This window comes from Cariama cristata, unplaced genomic scaffold (assembly GCF_000690535.1).
Source record: "Cariama cristata isolate BGI_N322 unplaced genomic scaffold, ASM69053v1 scaffold1880, whole genome shotgun sequence".
NCBI lineage: Eukaryota > Metazoa > Chordata > Aves > Cariamiformes > Cariamidae > Cariama > Cariama cristata.
In genome coordinates, this window is record NW_009596161.1 from 45,588 (window position 1) to 60,274 (window position 14,687).

General features: G+C 40.5%; 1 protein-coding gene across 1 annotated transcript in view; it reads left to right on the forward strand.

Annotated features, from left to right (window-relative positions):
* Positions 1 to 14,687, forward strand: part of LOC104165159 (potassium voltage-gated channel subfamily KQT member 1-like) — a gene marked incomplete at both ends in the record, with an annotated part of 65,885 nt that overhangs the window by 36,465 nt on the left and 14,733 nt on the right. The window lies entirely within an intron of this gene.

Consider the following 14,687-nt stretch of genomic DNA (forward strand, 5'->3'; position numbering starts at 1 on the left):
TGCCTCCCCAAATGCTGTAAATTGCTCTGTTTGATGGAAACCTCTATTCTTTGCGTTTATGAAGAAAAGGTACCAAGTGAATCTCCATTGATCATCATTGTGTTAAAATCAGTTTACTTCATGGTAGTAGAGCTAGTGAAATTGCTTATCTTGAACTTGCAAATGCTGTCATTTGAAGGAGGTTTTTGTTCTCATACTACCAAATATTTTGTGTATTCATTGACACTCCTGGGAGGGTTTTTGCCAGCTTTGTCTGGGATAATCTAAATTAATTTTTCCGTATACATACTCTTAATTCCTGAGTGGTTTTTTGTTTCTCCTCTGAATATTTAGCAAGCCAGCAAGTAACAGTGGTATTGGCACAATAAATCATGCTGATAAACACCAACAGAATAGATAGTGAAAAACAGAATTCCTCCTGAATTTTTTATGCTTGCAGAGAGAAGCTTAGAGTTGCAAATAGTGTTTAAAATGGATCACAAGACTTCTAGGTGGAATAACAATGTACTGTTATTTCACAGTCCACAAAGCTTAAATGCACTTGCAGTTGTTTTTTATTCAGATTGCTAGGTGTAGTGTAGTATGAAGAGGAATCTGTAGTTTCGTCTGCTTTCCTTGGTCCTGGATCTGTACTTTTGGGAGCTTTTTCACTTGTCTATCCATGAATATTTTGGATCTGCTGCATGAGAAAGTTTTTGTACAATGTCTGGGGAAAAAACCACAATGGAACAGGCCACAGCTGTGAATAGTGTTTGCAACACTTAAGGTAATACTAAATTACCGTCTGCCTTCTAAACTTGCACTGCCTGCCCCTCTCTTCCTCTCTTACGGATGCATGTTTTCGTAGAGGAAGGGGAAATACGGTTTTCCAAAATAATTGTGGCCACTCTAGTTACAATTGTGTCATGGGAGGGGATAGCATCTCCACTAGTCCTCTCTAAGGACCAGGACATGATCTAGAAACTTTCTTGAGTTGTTTAAGGAAGGCTTTGTCTGCCTTCTTATCCTGAATCACAGAATCACAGAATCGCAGAATCACAGGATCACAGAATCAATTTGGTTGGAAGAGCCCTCTGGGATCATCAAGTCCAACCTTTGCCCTAACACCACCATATCAACCAGACCATGGCACTAAGTGCCACGTCCAGTCTTTTCTTAAGCACTTCCAGGGATGGGGACTCCACCACCTCCCGTTCCAATGCCTAGCAACCCTTTCTGTGAAGAAATGCCTTCTCATTTCTAGCCTGAACTTCCCCTGATGCAGTTTCAGACGATGTCCTCTTGTCCTGTCACTTCTTGCCTGGGAGAAGAGAGCGACCCTGACCTGGCTACAACCTCCCTTCAGGTCGTTGTAGAGAGCGATCAGGTCTCCCCTCAACCTCCTCTTCTCCAGACCAAACCCCCCCAGCTCCCTCAGCCGCTCCCCACCAGACTTACCCTCTACAGTCATGTGGTCTGTGAGAAACTTCCACCATGATGTCACTTTCAGTGGCCTGTTGTCAGATCGTGATTTGATGCACTCAGTGCTTAATACCTGACTTGTGGAAGAAGCCTGTCATGCCTCTGTTAAGTCCCTTGTCTGATGTCCCTGTGCGTTTCTTCCAGTATCTCATGCCCTAAATATCGGAGCAGGTACTCTCTTAAGAAATCCTCCATTTTGATCATCAGAACAAATTGGCAAAACTGAGCAGCAGACAGAGCCAAAAGAGCAATGTGAGGGATGACTATGGGCAGTTCTGTAACTGGGACTGCTGAAAGGAGAGAATTTATCCTATTGTATACTGAAAACAAGTTTCTGAAATAGTCCTTGCGCAGGATGATGTTTATGAACATGAGATACGGCCTCACAAATTATCATGCCATGCCTGAGTACCAGAAGGCGGGTAACCAGGGTGTATGGTATGTTCTAAGAGTAACAGTTGGAGGGGAGGGGAGGGAATGTGGCTTTCTTGCCTTTTTGTGGACCACACAGTAAAGCCTATTCCCAACAGACATGTGAGCATCAGAATTTTGGAACTGCTTTAAAATTTCTTTCAAAAAATGGATTAATACTTTTAGTAAAAACAGGGAAGAAAAAACCTATTAAATATCTGTCTTTTGGTGTTGGTTTTTTTTTTTTCCGCCCCCCTACTTAATTACTCTCTAGACACTTTTGACACTCATGGAAATATTTGTCAGGGTTCACTTGCCTTTTTAATAGCTTCTTCCAAATACAGGTCAAGAACAGTGATTACGGGATTTCCTAGCATCTTGAGTCAACACTGTTCACTTTCTGTCTTTGATAGAATTGGCTCCTAATTATTACTTGTGTTTATCTGCTGCCTTCCCAGTGGTTTTCGTAAGTGCTCCTTAAATATCGTGTGACTAAGTACAGAATGAGTTTGTGCTTCCTGCCTGATCTGCAGAGCTGTATCCACATGCACTTTTCTGACAGCGGCCTGGCTCTTGAAGAGTGTTCATCTTGAAGAAGGCAAAACCTGACAGCTGTCTTTTTGTTCCGTCATCCTTACGTGTTGCTTGTTATTCTTTTTTTAATGTCAAATTCTCTCAAAATGCATATTCTGAGAAATGAAGAGAACAGGCATAGTATTATCTCGTTTTAATTGGAAACCCTACCTGCCTGAAGTAATTTCCTGCTTCAGTTCCTCACTGATATATTTACAGATGGTTTGGTAATAAATAATTAAAAGAAGAGAAAGTTAGCTTTTAAATACTGGGGTTGGTTTTAATGTACTTGTTGTTAAAAAAAATATATGCACTTTTATCATTACCTTGGGTTCCTGTCATGGGTCAGCTCAATTTCCATTGACCGTATTTCCCAGAGTTCTAACCATTTTACTTCTTTTTGCTTTCACGTGTTGACATTTTCCCTGTGAGTTCAACAGATCAATCAAATCTGTGCTGATTGCTTATGAAGCCTTTCATTACAAAAATTCTGCTTGTTTAACTGTTCTTTTTGACTTTTAATATTTGCAACTTGTATGTAAGTGTTCCTTTTATACTCCTTGTTCTAAGAATGATCCTCTAAAATCTTATCTACTGTAGTGTTTAAAGTTATGCTTATTCTTCAGCCACTTTCTTCTCTGGGAGGTCATTAAACTTACGTGGACATGTCTGCTTCCTGAGGTATAAAGCTTTATTTCAGGTGTGTACAACAAATTTATGTATTTTCACTAGTTAGTATTGTTGAGTGGTTGTTGAAAGCAAAGAATGTCTTGAGCCATTCTCAAAGAGTTGCTGATGTATTAGCACAGGGTTTTTCCATGACCATAGGCAAACCTTGAAGTTCATAGAATTACAGAATTATAGAATGGTTTGGGTTGAAGGGGCCTTAAAGACCATTCAGTTCCAACCCCCCTGCCATGGGCAGGGACACCTCCCACCAGACCAGGTTGCTCCAAGCCCCATCCAACCTGACCTTGAACACTTCCAGGGATGGGGCATCCACAACTTCCCTGGGCAACCTGTGCCACTGCCTCACCACCCTCACTGGGAAGAATTTCTTCCTAATATCTCATCTAAATCTTCCCTCTTCCAGTTTAAAGCCATTGCCCTTTGTCCTGTCACTCCAAGCCCTTGTAAAAAGTTCTTCCCCAGCTTTCTTGTCGGCCCCTTTAGGTACTGGACGGCTGCTCTCAGGTCTGCCCAGAGCCTTCTCTTCTCCAGGCTGAACAACCCCAACTCTCTCAGCCTGTCCTCACAGCAGAGGTGCTCCAGCCCTCGGATCATCTTCGTGGCCTCCTCTGGACTCGCTCCAACAGGTCCATGTCCTTCTTGTGCTGAGGACCCCAGAGCTGAAGGCAGTACTGCAGGGGGGAGGCTCACCACAGCAGGGTAGACGGGGAGAATCACCTCCCCCACAGTAGCTAAATGACTGAGATTAAAAATAAAAAAAATTACTTAGGAGTATTTTTACTTAAAGTTCCCATGGAAATTACTGCTTTTATTTTAAAAATTTATGCCAAAAAAGGAAAAAATACTATGTTTTCAGCAAACCACGCGTATGCTTACGTCCGTCTGTATTTTCAGGCTTCCTTCATTGTGTCACTTTTAGGTAACATTTTATCCTTCCACTTTGTCCCAAGTTTTAATTCCCTAATGTATACAGTTATAATTTTATCTTACTCTAAGATGATTCTATTGAAAACTTTTTTGTAAAATGTTGCCAAAGCCTTTTGCATAGGCTTTTGCCTGTGCAGCAGGAGGCTGTAATGTTTTCTTAATGGTCTAGTAGTTTGTGTGTCAGTTCTGATTTGTAAATGGCATCTAGATCTTTAAGGATATGGTATTAAAAAGTAAACTATAAAACGGGCCTGGTGTAATTCCTCCTTTGAGGATTAATCTGACCGAGTGTTTTCATGGTTAGAGGTCATATATTTTTCTACCAGGAGAGGTCACCATGGTAGTTTACAAAAGACAGATTTTTATTTTTATTGTAAAAGACCTTGCAAAGAGAGAGTTTCTTAGCTCGTGGGAGTAATTTCACTAATTGTGCTCTTCCAAAACCAAGAATGAAATATTATTTTTGTCATACACATGATGTTTTTACACACTATGAGTAACAGAACACAATAAATCATCAATTTGTATAATGACAGTGTAGGTGAAAGGGAAGTCTTTAACATCCTGATGTTAATTACTTTTTAAATCTAAGAATACCAAGAGTGTTCTTGACTTTGAGAAAGTAGAATGTTTTTACTATAAATCTATTGATTCAACTTTGTTAATTTAATTTCTAGTTGTATGCCATGATGTATTTAACATTGTGGTCACTGAAATTGGAATGAAGGAGGGATAAGAAATATTGTTTATCTTAATGGACTTTCCAGTTCAGAGCACATAATCTAAATGTGAAATCACTACAATATTTTCAGGGTAAGTGGTAATGGCAAAACTGTGTAGGAATTGATATACTGGATTGGACCAAAACCTTAGTTATTTCAGTGTTGTATCTCTGACAGTGGTTTGTTTTCAATGCAAAAAAGGAAGACTTACAATATTATTATCTATTAGAGTAAGTGAAGCACTTCTGAGTCTTTTCTTCTGCTTTCACCAGGGGTCACTACATTCTAGTCATATTCTCCTGATGGGTGGTTTCCTGCTGTTTTTCTCTCAGGCTTATAAGATAAGACTTTAAAGGGCATGTGCTGTCCTAGCAGCTTTCTGCAGCAGAGCCACAAACAAGGTGGACAGTCTTAGTGTTTCAGCTGCGATCACCTTCCCTGTGTCAGCAGGGCTGGATCCTTGATTCTAGCGGTTTTTCTAGATGAGCTCATCTCCTGTGGGACCTCTTCCTTTGGGAGATACACTTTATGTATCTGCTTTCCTCTGACGTGTTTCTTTGCTGCAAAAAGCAACAGCATATCTTCCAAACATGTTAACACCTGTAGTTCATAGCGGTATGGTACTAGAGGGTACACAAAACCCTTAAAGACTCTGGTTTTGGGGTCCTCACTTGTTGACTCTGTTGTAGGCCCTCATTGCCCTCTCACATTGCCTAGTTGCTAGCCATCCTCATGTGGTGACTACATTTGGCATGTAGTTTTTATTACCATTCCTGTGTTTGCAAATCCTGTTGGAGCAAAGGCTGAAATGTAAGATTAGGAGCTCCCACATCAGCTGCTGCTTCAGCTTTTCAGGACCGAGGCTCATGCTGCGGCTGTATTTAGGAGTCAGGGCTTAAGGGGAGGATCTCATGAAAGAGTTCTAGGCTACAGATGGGTCATATTGTTCTGTGTCTTTCCTGAAGTCACTGCTCGGTTTTGGCTGTATATAATGATTTCTTCTGCATCATATGCCATGAACACATTGTCCTGCTGTATATATAGGCTAGGCTTCTCGGAGTATCCAAACTTCAGAGTATCAAGTGATAGTTGGCTTACTAAAGCCAGCTAAGCCATGTGTGTATTTAACCGCTCTGTTTCTGAACCGGAGCTCAGGATGGCTTTTCTTTTTTGAAAGTAGTGAGTTGATGACACCATTTTCAAAGTATGTGTTTTTAAAAGAGGAGACACTCTTCCTGTCTATAGTGGACTAGCTCTGCCATTCCTTTGTTTTTGTGTCTGCTTTTGTCCCTTCTCCCATTTAAGCTATGTAGTCATATCATAAAATGCTGTGTCATCTTTAATCTGTCAGCAGAGTAGAAACAAGGCTGCATGATATATAGGCTTAATTTAGACTTCTGTATGATTCATGGTGAAGTGTATGTATTCTAATAGGTTTGAGGGCATTTTCTCCATCCTATCAAAGCAATCCATGTTAGAAAGTAAAAATGGTGGAATTTTTATCCATTTCCTGCTTTTGTGCCAATTTATAACTCTAAATCTGTGCTTTGCCACATGGCATTAGCACTTAGGGCCTTCTCCAGGTCTGTTTAATACAGTGACATGTTGATAGTCTAATACATGAAGTTCACAGGTACCAGATCGTTTCTTACAGATGATAATGGATTTCTTACAGATTCTGGCATACAGAGTAGGTCCCATAATACTTAGTGGCATTTTGTGATATTTGCGTAGCATATCTTGCCTGTGTAACAGTAGGTGTTAATGAGGTGTCCAGTCCCTTCAAGGCACTGACAGGTAAACTGCTTCAGTAGAAAAATACACTATTTCTTTTATACTATGGAAGAATCAGACTATGCTAGTGTAGAATACATCTGAATAAAAATAACCACGACTCAAAAGTGTTGCTCTATTCTTTTATTCCTTGTAAAGCTGTGAGAGAGAAAACAAGAGGGAGAATCCCTGTTTCTTTCTGAGCTTCTTGTTCATCTGTGGGAAGATGAAAAAATAGATCAGGAATATTATCTTATGACAATATAAAACATTGTTAAAATAGATATGGAATATTGCTTCATACATTGAACTTATTGGGAAAAAATTTGAGTCCACAAGTCTTTCAATGCATTCCATAAGCTTAAGTTGTCTGCTAAGTGATCTTGCTGAGTTGCCATAGTCTTTCTGGAGTCAGATGTAACTATCAAGGTTCTTGATGTGAGTTATAGTACAATTATTGTGGGTTATATTACCTTGTGCTTTGCCCTAATGCAGCACAGAACATGTTGTGTTGGGTGATTGCTGTGTGCTTTCAACTGTCTAAAACAGAAATCGTTGTGCGGTAAGTATGGCTGAAATGAAAATTAACAAAGGGCCGACTCAAAATGCCCTTAGTCAAATTTTACTCACTTCTTACTCTAGCTCTATAGAGTTTTTTGTGCAAAGTGGTTTCGGAATGTGGCCCAAGAGACTAGAGAAACATTTCTTACTTGGGAGTGAGAGAAAGGTGGAGAGGTACAAGCAGGATTTTTCCAGTTCCTCTCCTTGAAATTTTGAGACCCGCCCAAATCAAAAGGTTAAGAAACATGGACGTGAGTATTTACAATTCCAAAGTGGATATTCGCATTGGATAGATTCCACTCCAGGAGCAAAGCTAAACCCTTCCCCTCCTACCAGAGGTGGTCCCTTCAGGTCAGGCTTCAAACCATGCTGTTGGGGAACTGGAAGGCTCCTGTGGGCTACTGGTGGATCTATAGAGAAATGAAGAACTTCAGGCACTAACTTCTTGAATCTTCCTGATTCATGATTTGATTATGTTTGCCTTAGCAGTATCTTTCTGAATTAAGCAATTCTAGAAAAAAGTCCTGCTCAAAAATAATGGACACTGTAATTAATTTTCTTTGTAGAAAAATTGTTGCCTGCCTAAATAGAATTAAAAAGTAGATCTTCCTCTCCGACTCCCCCACCTCACTTGAATTGTAGTTGTTACCGGTAATGTGACTAGAGCGCCATGTGCTTCCCTCAATAGCGTACAACTTCATTCTGTACAGGAAATAGCAGATATCAATAAACTGAAAGGTAAAGATACTCCTGGTATGAAGTCAGCAAATTCAGCATATTTATCAGGCATACGAGGAAATATTTCTTTAAGAAATGTTAAACGAGTCCATTTGTAGCTAAACAACAGACTTTTTAAAACATGAAGTGCCTTGGTTTCATCTAAAAGATGTAAGTCTGAATAAGCTAATGATACTATAGGTCACTTAGCAGTGTTTGGTATCTTTTCTTCCATATATTGGATATTATGTTTTCACCTATGATGTTTGTCATCTTTATAAGAGCAAGCATGATGGTAGGAAATAAGTATTTTCAGTATCCATAGGTTTTCATAGCATTTGAGTAACTCTTAAGCTCAACAGGTCATGAAAGTGACATTTTCAACTCTAAGGACTGGAAAACCTTGAAGACAGGTTATCAGATTAAATTTTGGACATAAGTACACGTGTGCAAACATTTGGACTATTAAACCTTTATGCCTGCTTCTGAGGCTTCATTGTTTTGAGCTGCCATTCCTTGATTGAATCTTCGTGAGCACACACTATTCATTTAGCCATCCCACTTCCTCCTTTTACCCGAGCACCTAAATATTCCAATAAAAAAAGTGAAGAGAGCCTTGTGTGCGCTCTCCACCTAAAACACAGCTGCAGCTGAGAAAATACTCGTCTTTTTCATGTGTGCACTTTAATCACTCCAGCCGAACTCCTTCCCTTCTCCTGCTTCCCCCGTGCAGTTATCCATAACCGTACTGGAACATATTGTAAATTCCAGGCTATATATTTCATTTATACACACTCCTGTATAAAATGTTGCTTTTCTGTGTTAATGTGAGCGTTTTTTTGATTTGGTCATCAATGACATTCTTGGGTAAAAGTTGATGGCTTTTCCACAAGAGTTTCTTATTTGCCTGATTGAATTAGATACGGATGGAAGTTATTTGCATACAGATTTCCCTTTAAGCTTATTTTTTTTCATATTTTTAGTAAAATTAATAAAATGGATTTATACTGAGAGTAGCATAAACATGATCATGTGTTATTTTCTGATTTATTTTGTGGAGGAAAAAAAAAGACTTGTGCACTGGCTAGACTTAAGCAAAAGAAAAAAAATATAAAGATGAAATGATTTTAAGGGCTTCTGCCTGACTGGGCAAAGAATATTACGGGTGTGTGTTTTGGTTTTTTTTTCCTAGATGACAGGGACGAGCACAGAATAATGGAATGCTGGTACTGACTTTAGCAGAGACATTAGATGGTACAAGCCCAATTTAAAATAATTTACATTATATGTTAGTTCTTTACAGGGATTAGGCAGTTCCTGCATGTTAAATGCATTCTCTAGTATTACTGTGGCAATTTGAATTGCCAAAAGCATCTTTTACCCCTGACAAAACAGGAAGAGACTAACACGTGAGTGTGAAGAATCGGGTCCGTCCTGTTGTTTCCTTCCTCTGTGCTCTGCTTCCTGGAAGAGAATTTGATTTACAGCACTGCCAGAAGACCCTCTCCACTGGTACCTTTGTCAATACGATGTGCCTCTGGAGCAAGTTCAGTGCCCCAGGCAAAGGATGATGCTCTCTGTTTTTCCACGCCTGTCTTGTCATCCTTCAATGGGTCATGGCAAATGCCCTGACAGTTTATGGCAGCTGTTCTAGTCAAAGGATACGCAGCTTTGCTTTCCCTTTCTTTCCTCGTAGGAGTTCAGAGAGGGTTGCTGAGAAAAATGGTAGGCTGACACTCAAAGCTGATTGCTAGATAGAATAACCAAGGGTATTTATTAGTTCTATGTTGATCAAGCCAGATGTGGCTCTTATTTTGTTGAGGTAATGCTTTGTTCCTACTTGGTTTTTTTGGTTTTGATTTCATTACAGGGGTTCATCCCTGGCTTTCTGTTCATGCCAAATGACTTTCCAGGTTTATGATTCTGCTGAGAATCCTCTATTATGTATTTCTTCCTTCACTACTTGCAGGAGAAGGGGTAAAATACTGCTGGGAGCCTAAATAAAAATGTTTTGCGGGATCCGTGTGAATATAATCCCATTTTGAAAGAAAAAGTTCTAGAAAATTTCAGAAAACTGGAGAAAGATCTCAAACTGACATACAGATGGATGTAAATCATCAGGAGCATGTTAGGCATACTATTTAATTTGCAGATTTTTTTTTGCAGATTTTTTCTTGCAGATTTTTTCTGGGATCAGCTGCCCCCATAACAACTCCTCACCATCTTTTGTTGCCCTTTCAGGGAAAACAAGTATTTTTCTGATCTTCCAGAAAATTGCTGGGGCTCTTTTTCTTTACTGGAAAGTAAATGTGAGGCAATAAATTCAAGGTTCTGAAAAGTGTTTATGTGTATAGGAGGAAAAAAGAGGTGGGTTAGGGCTTTTTTAAAGGTGAGTTTAGTGAGGTGAAGCTTGATCAGTCTTGACAGCCCTGGAAATGGATGTCTTCTACCTTTCATTAGAAGTATACACAACAACAGTGTGAGTTTCATAATCTTCCTTCTTTTTTTTTTTTTTTTTGGAAGGACCACCTATAGAGCTGTGATGTTTGTCCAGTTTCCATGTTCTTTTGGTCTTCGGCCTGTCTGAGGCTGCCAACAAATGTGTTAATTGCTCTGGTTTTGGTAATGTGGACACCTGTCCAGGACAAAATGAACTGACATCAGTAATTAATTTCAAATTTATTGAAGATGGAGGTTCTTCCTTCTTCTTCCTTCCTGTCAAAAATTTATTTTTGCTTTCCATAGAATGTGCCACCTTATTGACTTCGACAGGGTTTCCTGGATGTAACCAAGATGGGTTCTTGTTGATAGCTGAAATAAAATAATATATTCTGGAATTTGCCTTGAGAATAAAATACCCTCAGGCCAGATACAGTTTCAATGTCAGCTTTTAAAAGTACCCTCAGAGGATCATCAAGGAATAACCTAAGTCTAAGAAGTTTTTGCTTCCTCAGCACTTATCTGCTTGTCTCCTTTCTACACAATTTTTTACCTAACTGACCCAGTGAGTCTAATATGCAATTTCTGTAGAAATGATTCTTCCACTGCCATCAGTGTCGTCTGTTAGGATCGACATTGAATCAACTGCCGCTGAGTGGCAGAAGCATGCGTTTGGTGCAGTTGGATGGCACGTTTGTTTTCATTTGAATTGCTGTGGATATCTTCCCTTGTCAAAGGGCGAGTTACCAACATTGTCAACAAAATCACATAAGCTATGCTTTCTAATTGTGTTTCTTCCTCTAAGACTATGAACATGTATATTTTCGAGGTGGAGCTCAGTGGAGCTCAGCCATTTTAGTCTGCAGAGAAGGACGTGGAACTGTCTGCTTCAGAAATGCTCTTTGAGTTCAAGCTTTGGTACTACCTTTCTTCCTAATTACAGAAAGAAGTGCTCACGACTTCACAGTCTACTGCAAAGCTTCAGTCTAGTCCTCCAGCAGGTCTATTAGGTCTGTATGGACAGTGTTCTGCTTCCTTTGGTGGAAATAAGAGATCCCTTAAGAAAAGATTTGAAAACAAATGCTACTGAGCGATGATACCAGGAACCTGCTAAAAACGTAGACAATTTAATAAGTGAGAGAGCATTTTGCAAGATTCCTGAAATACGAGAATTGTTTTCCTTTGAAGATTGTTCTTGAATTGTGCTTTGACTGTTACACTTGAATAAATGTTTGCATTTAGATTTCACGCAGAACACAAACGTGAAATATTACTTGTAGAAACTCTAGATAATGCTTTAATTAAAAAAGTCAAACTTGTGGACCTAATTTGCTGCATATTTTCTTGTGCTTCTGCCTTGAAACTGTGCTGTAAACTTTCTTAGCTTTCTGCTAATCCTTGGTTTTAGTCAGGCTGAAAGTGCCATGAAAACAGAGAAAGACTGCATATTTTCTTGGTTTTCATTCCAGGCAAAACAAGGAGGTAGAAGTGAATACAGAAATGTTGACCTAACTTTGTTAAAAATGAAAATTGATGTGAAGTTTTGCATATTAGTGTAGCGATTTTCTTATCTGTTTCTCAACCTTGAAATATTTTGGTCTCTTTTCAACCATTCAGAATGTCAGTTTTAAAGATATGTTGGTATTGTTCTTCAGTGAAAGTTATGATTTAAGTATGTTCACTCTGTGGGTGCTTTCAAATTCCCCAGGTGCAGATTGCAAGCATGTTGAATTTAAAATACAAATATTTTCCAAAGCTGTAATTTATGTAGTAGGTGTTTGGTGACTCTGAGTTAGGGGATACAGCTTGGGTTGGAACAAAGCCTAGAAGCTGTATTTTGGTTGTGCTAGCATATTGCAATGGCGGAGGAAAACAAGGAAGGAAGGAAAGAACAAAGATCTCAACAAATCTGTCCATGTTGTCATCGTTACTAATCTGCTTTCTTTAGACGTATCTCAAAGTATACTGATCCTTGGTTATGCCTGAGTGCTTTGCAATATAATGCTAGAGGGAAGTAATATTAAAATCTAGATCATTCATTTATTTTATAAGCTGTATACATACTTGTCACCTCAGTCACTGAGTTGTTGTGGGAGTCTACTGTCGACCACTCAGCCAGGATGATGACACTGATAAATGATTCTACAAGAAGTTAAGGGATATCTCTAGATCAGCTGCCCTTGTCCTTATGGGTGATGTTAACTTCTAAGACATCAACTGGGAATATCATACAGTGGACACAAACAGGTCCAGGGAATTTCTGAAGCACGTGGAAGATACCTTACATCAAACATTTGTTGTTTGTAAACAGAGAGAAAATTGTGGGCGAAGTGGTGATTGATGGCTGTCTTGGTCACAGTGACCACGAAGTAGCTGAGTGTCAAAAGTTGATGATAGGAGAAAAACTGCCAGCAAAACTTTGAGCTTGGATGTGGGGAGAGCAGACTTCAAGCTGCTGGAGGAGCCAGTTAGTAAGGTCCCCTGGGAATCTGCTTTTGAAGATCTTGGGGTCTATGAATGCTGGTCACTTTTTGAGAGCCATCTCTTAAGAGTATGGGAGCAGGCAATTCTAAAGTGCCAGAAGTCAAGCAAGTGGGGCAGAGGGCCAGCTTGGCTGAGCAGGGATCTTCTTCTAGAACTTAAATGGAAAAGGCAAGTGTACGGACGTTGGAAGCAAGGATGGGCGACACGGGAGGACTACAGAGATGCTGTTTGCCACAGTAGGGAGAAAATTTTTTGCGGCCAAAGCTCGATTAAAGTTCAAGCTGGCCAGCACTATGAAGAACAACAAAAAGGGCTTTTTAAAATATGTTAATATCAAAAGGAGAATCAAAGATAGCATTGGGCTGTTGCTTGACGAGGTCGGTCACCTCACAAATAGGGTTGTAGACGAAGCGGAGACATTTAATGCCTTCTTCGCCTCTGTCTTCCACACTGATGATGGCCCTGGGAACCCTGGAGCCCTGTGCTGGAATACTGTGACTAGGGGAATGATAAACTCCCAGCTGACCCTGAACTTGTTTGAGACTTGCTGCTCCAGCTGCATGCACGTAAATCTATGGGGCCTGATGGGATTCATCCCAGGGTACTGAAAGAGCTGGCTGATATCATTGCGGGACCTCTGTCCATTATTTTTCAATAGTCTTGGGAGTCTGGAGACATCCCAGTCAATCGGAAGCTGGCAAATGTTGTCCCAATTTTCAAGAAGGGTAAGAAGGAAGACCCTGGTAACTGCAGGCCTGTCGGTCTCACTTCAGTGCCTGTTAAAATTATGGAGAAGGTTATTCTGGGAGTTGCCAAAAAACACTTGAGAGACAATGCAGTCATTGGTCATAGCCAGAATGGATTCACGAGGGGAAAGTCTTGCTTAACCAACTTAATTTCCTTTTATGACAAGGTCACGCATAGTTGACAAAGGGAAGTCGGCAGATGTGGTGGTTTTGGAGTTTAGCAAAGATTTTGATACTGTCTCTCACAGTATCCTTCTGGATAAACTGTGCAGCACACAGCTGGCCAAGCCCGTAATACATTGGGTGAGCAATTGGCTGATGGGCGGTGCTCAAAGGGCTGTAGTAAATGGGGTTACATCAGGCTGGCGGCCAGTCACCGGTGGGGTTCCCCAGGGCTCAATTTTAGGGCCAGTGCGCTTAAATGTTTTTATAAATGATGTGGATGCAGGAATGGAATGTACATTGAGTAAGTTTGCCAACGATACTAAACTAGGAGGAGCTGTGGACTTCCTCGAGGGTAGAGAGGCCTTACAGAGAGATCTGGATAGACTCCAGAGCTGGGCAATCACCAACCATATGAAATTTAACAAGAGCAAGTTCTTTATTCTCCACCTGGGATGAGGCAGTCCTGGTTATACATACAGATAGGTGGACAAAAGGCTGGAGAGCAGCCCCGTGAAAAGAGATCTAGGGGTTTGGGTTGATGGCAAGTTGAATACAACTCAACAGTCAGCCAAAGGGGCCAGCTGTATCCTGGAGTGCATCAAGCACAGCATCGCTCGCCAGTCGAGGGAGATGATTGTCCCACTCTACACTGCTCTGGTGTGGCCCCAGCTCAAGGAGTTTAAGATGCCTCGATAGAAGGAGGACATCATACTATTAAGAGTGTGTCCAGAGGAGGGTGACCAAGATGGTGAAAGGCCTTGAGGGCAAGACTTATGAGGAGCGGCTGAGGTCATTTGGCTTGTCACCTTGGAGAAGAGAAGGCTGAAGGGTGACCTCATCACAGTCTATAACTTCCTCAAGAGCGGCAGCAGAGGGGGAGGTGCTGATCTCCTCTCCTCTCTCTGGTGAGCAACGATGGGACACAAGGAAACAGAATGAAGCTGCATCAGGGGAAGTTCAGGTTGGACATTAGGAAAAGATTCTTCACTGAGAGGGCAGTTGGTCACTGGAACAGATT